We start from the raw sequence: 7,096 nt of genomic DNA on the forward strand, positions 1-7,096 counted from the left end.
TATCTTATATTTATTATATAATTAAAAAAATTTTTTTTGGTAGAGATAGGGTTTCACCATGTTGTCCAGGCTGGTCTTGAACTCCTGGGTTCAAGCAACTCACACACCTTGGCCTCCCAAAGTGCTGGGATTACAGGCGTGAACCACCATGCCTGGCCTATAATTAATTTTTTTTTTTTGAGGCAGTCTTGCTCTGTCGCCAGGCTGGCGGGCAGTGGCATGATCTTGGCTCACTGCAACCTCTGCCTCCCAGGTTCAAGCAAGACCCTCAGCCTTCCAAGTAGCTAGGACTACAGGCATGCGCCACCACACCCAGCTAATTTTTATATTTTTAGTAGAGACAGAGTTTCACCATGTTGGCCAGGCTGGTCTCGAACTCCTGATCTCAAGTGATCCGCCTACCTTGGGCTCCCAAAGTGCTGGGATTACAGGTGTGAGCCACCGTGCCCAGATAATTTACAGAATTTTGGACCACCAGATAGTTCTCTGAAGTAGCAGGCCCATGAATTTTTGTTGTATTTCCCTCCCATTCTTTATTTCACATTTTACTAAGGCATCTAAAACTACTTTCTACTTCGTTGTTATGTGCTAGGTCAAGATAATCAAGGTCTCTGTGGACTACATTATGACAGAGAACCAAGGAGTTGACACAAACTTGAGGCAAGACTGTGCAAGTGTCTTTGGGCTCTAAAATGTAAAAGCAAATGGCTTCTGGTCCCTCCCTCTCTCCCTCCCTTCCTTCCTTCCTTCCTTTTTTCTTTTTTTGAGATGGAGTCTCACTGCACTGTCACCCAGGCTGGAGTGCAGTGGCGAGATCTCAGCTCACTGCAACCTCTGCCTCCCACGTTCAAGCGATTCTCCTGCCTCAGCCTCCCAAGTAGCTGGGATTACAGGCGCCCACCACTATGTCCAGCTAATTTTTTGCATTTTTAGTAGAGACGGGCTTTTCACCATGTTGGCCAGGCTGGTCTCGAACTCCTGACCTTGTGATTTGCCTGCCTCAGCCTCCCAAAGTGCTGGGAGGTGTGAGCCACTGCGCCCCGCCTTCTTTCTTTCTTTCTTTTTTTGAGATGGGGTTTCACTCTTGTCGCCTAAGCTGTAGTGCAATGGCGCGATCTTGGCTCACCGCAACCTCCGCCTCCCAGGTTCAAGCGATTCTCCTGCCTCAGCCTCCCAAGTAGCTGGGACTACAGGCCTGCACCACCTCTCCTAGCTAATTTTGTATTTTTAGTAGAGACAGGGTTTCTCCATGTTGGTCAGGCTGGTCTCGAACTCCTGACCTCAGGTGATCCGCCTGCCTTGGCCTCCCAAAGTGTTGGGATTACAGGCATGAGTCATTGTGCCCAGTGGCTTCTGGTATTTCTTACAAACTATATGGAGGAAAAAAATCATGTGCCAGGTCAACAGCTGAACACCAAATGCCAGGTGCACTGCTACAACTGGAACAGCAGCTGTAATTGGAGTTATTTTTTGATAAAATTTATTATACTTTTTTTTGGAGACAGGGTCTTCTCTGTTGCCCAGGCTGGAGTGCAGTGGTACGAACATGGATCAATGTAGCCTCGACCTCCTGGGCTCAAACAATCTTGCCACCTTAGCCTCCCAAGTAGCTGCGACTACAGGTGTATACCACCATGCCTGACCACTTTTTAAATTTTTTGTAGAGACAGGATCTCCGTATGTTGCCCAGGGTGGTCTTGAACTCCTGGGCTCAAGTGATCCTCCTGTGTCAGCCTCCCAAAGTGCTGGGATTACAGGTGTGAGTCACTGCGCTTGGCCACTTTTTTTTTATGACAAGCACCATGGTCTTGCTATGTTGCCCAGGCTCAAGTGCAGTGGCTATTCACAGGTGCTGTCTCAGGATTGATCATCACAGGAGTATTGACCTGCTCCATTTCTGACTTGGGCTGGTTCACCCCTCCTTAGGCAAACTGGTGGCCCTCACTCCCAGGAGATCACCATATTGATGCCAAACTTAGTGCAGGCACCCAATCAGAATAATGCAGTATAGCTCAGAACTCTTGAACTCAAGCAATCCTCCTGCCTCAGCCTCCTGAGTATCTGGGACTACTTCCATTCTCCAAGATCCAGTTGCCTTATTTATTGTCCAAACATGTGTGTTAAATAGGAAAATGACATCACCTTAGCATCTTTCAATCTTTGATGGTGACACTAAAATCTGCAACTCCCCCAATGTATTAGTCAGCTAGGACTGCCAGAACAGAATGCCACAGGCTGGGTGGTATGAAGAACAGAAATTTATTTTGTCACAGTTCTAGAGGCTGGAAGTCCAAGATCAAGGTTGGTTTATGGTGAGATCTCTCTATGGCTTGCAGATGACAGCCTTCTTACTCTGTTTTCACATGGCCTTTTTTCTGTACACAGATACTCCGAGTGTTTCTTCCTCTTCTTTTTTTTCTTTTTTTCTTTTCTTTCTTTTTTTTTTTGAGACAGAGTTTCGCTCTTGTTGCCCAGGCTGGAGTGCAATGGTGCAATCTTAGCTCACTGCAACCTTTGCCTCCTGGGTTCAAGCGATTCTCCTGCCTCAGCCTCCCAAGTAGCTGGGATTACACGCATGTGCCACCATGCCCGGCTATTTATATATATATATAATTTTTTTTTGAGATGGAGTCTTGCTCTGTCGCCCAGGCTGGAGTGCAGTGGCGTGATCTTGGCTCACTGCAACCTCTACCTCCTAGGTTCAAGCGATTCTCCTGCCTCAGCCTCCCGAGTAGCTGGGATTACACGCATGTGCCACCATGCCCGGCTATTTATATATATATATAATTTTTTTTTGAGATGGAGTCTTGCTCTGTCGCCCAGGCTGGAGTGCAATGGCACGATCTCGGCTCACCGCAACCTCCGCCTCCCAGGTTCAAGCGATTCTCCTGCCTCAGCCTCCCTTGTAGCTGGGATTATAGGCATGTGCCACCATGCCCAGCCAATTTTGTATTTTTAGTAAAGACAGGGTTTCTCCATGTTGGTCAGGCTGGTCTCGAACTCCGGACCTCAGGTGATCTGCCCGCCTCAGCCTCCCAAAGTGCTGGGATTACAGGTGTGAGCCACCGCGCCCGGCCTTTTGTATTTTTAATAGAGATGGGATTTCACCCTGTTAGCCAGAATGGTCTGGATTTCCTGACCTCGTGATCTGCCCGCCTCAGCCTCCCAAAGTGCTGGGATTACAGGTGTGAGCCACCGCGCCCGGCCTTAATTTTATATTTTTTAGTAGAGACCGGGTTTCACCATATTGGTCAGGCTGGTCTTGAACTACTAACCTCAAGTGATTCACCTGCCTCAGCCTCCCAAAGTGCTGTGATTACAGGGGTGAAGCACCGTGCCCGGCCCCTTTCTCTTTTTATAAAGACCCAAGTCCTGTTGGATTAGGGTAGGCCCTATCTCTAGATACAGTCACACTGGAGGTTCAGGGCTTCAACATGTGGATTTGTGGGGGGTATGGGGGGCGGTCACAGTTCAATTCACAACATCCAGGTATGCAGTTTACTTCTAGTTTGCTGTCTTCATAGAGGGGGAAGTCCCAGAGGCATCTACTTGGTCTTTCCTACCATAATGGCCCTTACTCTATGGGTCAGAGAGTCAACTGAACCCATGTTAGTTGTTAAATACGTCAATTCCAATTATAAATTCAGGAACTTGGGAGATAACCCCAAGATATGTCCAAAGAGGCCACCAAGAGCCCCTACTTTAACTGATAGGCCACAGCGACATTTTGGGTCCCCAGGAATCAGCATCAGTTCAGAGCCAATATTTAGTAATCCCCTAAAGGTCTGGATATTTCCTTTTCCCCACTGTACAGTTGCTCTAGTGAAGGGTTATAGGTGTTATGAAGAAAATTGGAGGTAAAATTTACCATATATATTTTGGCAGTGTTGTTGGGTCCTTTCTTAAGGGGACTTGGCCTCCCTTTCAATCAAGGGGCTCCAGGTCTGTTAGCTGACTTAGGTCTAAAAACTGGGTAAGAGGCCATGACTCCCCATTGTTGGTGATTCAAATCATATTTCGGGCCACTAGATTCTTACAAAGACTCTACTGCTTTTGATGGCAAATGCATCTACCTTGTCTTTGTCGGTTAAGCACTACTACTTGGCCTCTGATACTCTGAGATCCTCTCGTCTCCACTGAAATTAGGGAGCCCATCTCAATGACAGAATTTCCAACCATCATTTTTGAATCACAGAGTCCCCACAGAGCTTTCTGAGAATGCAGATGCTCCCGTCACCAATACATTTCTCAATGTTGTGGTGAACAGAGTGTCCTCTGGGCCCTCTTGGGAGACACAGAGGACACCAAGTTCACTTATGATAAATTTATTACAACATTCTTTTCTCTCTGGTCCTTTGAATTTTGTCCTCTCCAGTGAATTCCTCCCATCTTAGCCTCACTAAACATAGGTACCAGCTGGGCACAGTGGCTCACACCTATAATCCCAGAACTTTGAGAGGCTGAGGCAGGTGGATCGCCTGAGCCCAGGAGTTCGAGACCAGCCCAGGGAACATGGCAAAATCCTGTCTCTACAGAAAATACCAAAATTAGCTGGGAGTGGCTGGGTGCAGTGGCTCACGCCTATAATCCCAGCACTTTGAGAGGCCAAGGTGGGTGGATCATCTGAGGTCAGGAGTTCGAGATCAGCCTGGCCAACATGGTGAAACCCTGTCTCCACTAATAATACAAAAATTAGGCATGATGGTGCACGCCTGTAATCCTAGCTACTTGGGAGGCTGAGGCAGGAGAATTGCTTAAACCTGGGAGGCGGAGGTTGCAGTGAACCGATTGTGCCATTGCACTCCAGCCTGGGGGACAATAGCAAAACTCCATCCAAAAAAAAAAAAAAAAACATTAGCTGGGTATGGTGGCACACGCTTATAGTCCCAACTGCCCAGAAGGCTGAGGCAGGAGGCTTGCTTGAGCCTGGGAAGTCGAGGCTGCAGTGAGGTGAAATTGTACCAGCCTGGGCATCAGAGCAAGACCCTGTCTCAAAAATAAATAAATAAATAAAATAAAATAACAGAAGTAACATTAAGTCAGATTTTCCGTCAACCAACCAAGTAAGTAAGTCATTAGAGTCACTTGTAGCTTTGTGAGGTAACACTTTAAATTCAGAATCTCTGACAAGTGCATACACATCAATACATTTGGCTCAGTCCTGTGTTTTATTTCATCCTAATAGGTTTAACATTCTAAGAATCCACTCCCATGTGTATTCCCCAGATTTCTGTCTATATGTCAGAAAAATCTTGAAATGATCGTGGTATATAAGTTATTTCCTTCTGTAAGATTTTATACTCGCCTCCTTGGAGAATGCTGAGATTGCATCCTAGTTGTAGATCTGGTGGCAACGAGGGGTGGCTTGGGTGGATCTTGGGGAGAATGGCATATCTTTGCAAGGCATATATCCTGCCCCAGAAGTTATTACAAGCTTTTCAAGCAAGGGAAGCCTCGACTTCTGAGACACAAGTCAACAAGATGCTTCTACTAGCAAGAGAAGCTCAGAGAGAAAGATAAATCTAAGATTTTCACATTTGTCTGAGTCAAATCAGATGTCCTCATTCCAAGTTTCAGGGTCCTACTCCTTCTGAATCACAGGAGAGACTTAGTTAAACTGAATTCAGCTGATGGAATTCTGCAACATGCACAATTTTCATGTTTTATTTGTAGCAAATCAGTCTGGTGGCTACTGGAAATGGGATTCTTTTACAGCTATCAGAGAAGCCCTACAGTTCTCTGACCATGAGTTCAGCTGAGAGTTTAAAGACCTGAGCTGGTCTTTTTTTTTTTTTTTTTTTCCTGCAAGACCTATGATGCAACTGGAAGAATCGGTCCCATATCATAGTACCTATAGTCATTATCACTGCCGTAACAGTTAGTGCAACCACCACTTGGGCCCCCAAGACACTTGCTTTGGTTGGCACTTCATCACAAATAACCACAGGCGATGATTTCATTAATTATGATGCCACAGCATGCTATGGATCAGTAGCATCACATTCTCATTGGCAAGGAGCTCAGCACATTCAAACCCAAAGACACAGCCAACCTGATTTCCTAATCCCACCTTTTGGGGTCTTTTTCCTGGGGCCACTCCTAGTACCAGTTTCTGTATCAGTCAGGGTCCAGGCAATGAGAGAGAAACCACATCAGTCACTGACAGAGAGAATTTAATATAAAGAATGGTTAGAACAGTTAACTAGGAATACATTGTTAACTAGATAACTGTAAGGGTAAAAAGAAAACTCTAAGATATCATGGAGGCAGCAACAGACAGCAAGAAGCATCTATAACTCCTTGGGCTAAGAGTACAAAGGCAAGAGTTTGGAATTACTCAAAGCTAAAACCTTAGAGAAGGGCCTCTGCAGAGCTGAAACTCGGACCTCTCAGTCTGATGCTCTATCTAGTCTTTGAGCTTGAAGAACTCAGATCCCTGAGGACAGGATACTACCCAGTTGGTGCTGGTATCTCTGAGTGGGACACATGGAACTGGTTTGGCAATTGTTGGGAAAAACTACAAAGTGGATTCAGCTGCTGCTATAGGAAGGCCCTGCTGCTGCCTGGGTGAAGGAGTGTTGCCAGAGCGACCCTTACAGGAATAGGAAGCAAAAAGAAGGGTCCCGGCTGGGCGTGATGGCTCACGCCTGTGATACCAGTACTTTGGGAGGTCGAGGCAGGCGGATCACCTGAGGTCAGAAGTTCAAGACCAGCCTGGCCAACATGGTGAAACAGTGTCTCTAACAAAAATACAAAAATTAGCCAGGCGTGGTGGTGGGCGCCTGTAGTCCCATCTACTCGGGAGGCTGAGGCAGGAGAATCACTTGAATCAGGGAGGCAGAGGGTTGCAGTGAGCCAAGATCGCCGCACTGCATATCAGCCTGGGCAATGGGAGGGAAACTCCATCTCAAAAAAGAGTCCCTTCTTCTTCCTTTGGCCTCACTATCTCCCTCTGGTGGCCCTTATTGGGAAAGCCAAACACAGAGCCTGCCGAAGCAAAAACGTGATTTTCAGAGCCCCAGCTCCAGTATCTCATGTAGAGAATATGTGGGTGGGTTTGGAGTTGAGAGACAATAACTTAATAACTAGCACTGTT

This window comes from Rhinopithecus bieti, unplaced genomic scaffold (genome assembly GCF_001698545.2).
Source record: "Rhinopithecus bieti isolate Rb0 unplaced genomic scaffold, ASM169854v2 scaffold_41082, whole genome shotgun sequence".
NCBI lineage: Eukaryota > Metazoa > Chordata > Mammalia > Primates > Cercopithecidae > Rhinopithecus > Rhinopithecus bieti.